The sequence below is a fragment of the Haematobia irritans genome, chromosome 2 (genome assembly GCF_050003625.1).
Source record: "Haematobia irritans isolate KBUSLIRL chromosome 2, ASM5000362v1, whole genome shotgun sequence".
Classification (NCBI taxonomy): domain Eukaryota; kingdom Metazoa; phylum Arthropoda; class Insecta; order Diptera; family Muscidae; genus Haematobia; species Haematobia irritans.
In genome coordinates this window covers 212,870,123-212,872,051 of record NC_134398.1, presented here as the reverse complement: position 1 = coordinate 212,872,051, position 1,929 = coordinate 212,870,123, and positions in this window count along the sequence as shown.

Here is a 1,929-nt window from a genome sequence, read left to right as displayed (position 1 = left end):
AAACCTAAAAAATTGAAATTTTTATATGAAAAACTTCTTTTGGCCATATCTCCTTAAATATGCGTCCTAGAGCGAAAAGGACGATAATTCGTGACCACCCTCCAAAAATTTAAAAATCCACTCAAAACCTAAAAAAATTGAAATTTTTATATGAAAAACTTCTTTTGGCCATATCTCCTTAAATATGCGTCCTAGAGCGAAAAAGGCGATAATTCGTGACCACCCTCCAAAAATTTAAAAATCCACTCAAATCCTTAAAAAATTGAAATTTTTATATGAAAAATTTCTTGTGCTCATATCTCCTTAAATGTGCGTCCTAGAGCGAAAAGGACGATAATTCCTGACCACCCTCCAAAAATGGAAAAATCCACCCAAAACCTAAAAAAATTGAAATTTTTATATGAAAAACTTCTTTTGGTCATATCTCCTTAAATATGCGTCCTAGAGCGAAAAGGACGATAATTCGTGACCACCCTCCACAAATGGAAAAATCCACCCAAAACCTAAAAAATTGAAATTTTTATATGAAAAACTTCTTTTGGCCATATCTCCTTAAATATGCGTCCTAGAGCGAAAAGGACGATAATTCGTGACCACCCTCCAAAAATGGAAAAATCCACCCAAAACCTAAAAAAATTGAAATTTTTTATGAAAAACTTCTTTTGGCCATATCTCCTTAAATATGCGTCCTAGAGCGAAAAGGACGATAATTCGTGACCACCCTCCAAAAATTTAAAAATCCACTCAAACCTAAAAAAATTGAAATTTTTATATGAAAAACTTCTTTTGGCCATATCTCCTTAAATATGCGTCCTAGAGCGAAAAGGACGATAATTCGTGACCACCCTCAAAAAATTTAAAAATCCACTCAAAACCTAAAAAAATTGAAATTTTTATATGAAAAACTTCTTTTGGCCATATCTCCTTAAATATGCGTCCTAGAGCGAGAAGGACGATAATTCGTGACCACCCTCCAAAAATGGAAAAATCCACCCAAAACCTAAAAAAATTGAAATTTTTTATGAAAAACTTCTTTTGGCCATATCTCCTTAAATATGCGTCCTAGAGCGAAAAGGACGATAATTCGTGACCACCCTCCAAAAATTTAAAAATCCACTCAAACCTAAAAAAATTGAAATTTTTATATGAAAAACTTCTTTTGGCCATATCTCCTTAAATATGCGTCCTAGAGCGAAAAGGACGATAATTCGTGACCACCATCCAAAAATTTAAAAATCCAGTCAAAACCTAAAAAATTGAAATTTTTATATGAAAAACTTCTTTTGGCCATATCTCCTTAAATATGCGTCCTAGAGCGAAAAGGACGATAATTCGTGACCACCCTCCAAAAATTTAAAAATCCACCCAAAACCTAAAAAAATTTAAATTTTTATATGAAAAAATTTTTTGGCCATATATCCTTAAATATGCGTCCTAGAGCGAAAAGGACGATAATTCGTGACCACCCTCCAAAAATTGACAAAATCCACTCAAAACCTAAAAAAAATTGAAATTTTTATATGAAAAACTTCTTTTGGCCATATCTCCTTAAATATGCGTCCTAGCGCGAAAAGGACGATAATTCGTGACCACCCTCCAAAAATGGAAAAATCCACCCAAAACCTGAACAATTTAAATTTTTATATGAAAAACTTCTTTTGGCCATATCTCCTTAAATATGCGTCCTAGAGCGAAAAGGACGATAATTCGTGACCACCCTCCAAAAATGGAAAAATTCACCCCAAACCTTAAAAATTTAAATTTTTATATGAAAAACTTCTTTTGGCCATATCTCCTTAAATATGCGTCCTAGAGCGAAAAGGACGATAATTCGTGACCACCCTCCAAAAATGGAAAAATCCACCCAAAACCTAAAAAATTGAAATTTTTATATGAAAAACTTCTTTTGGCCATATCTCCTTAAATATG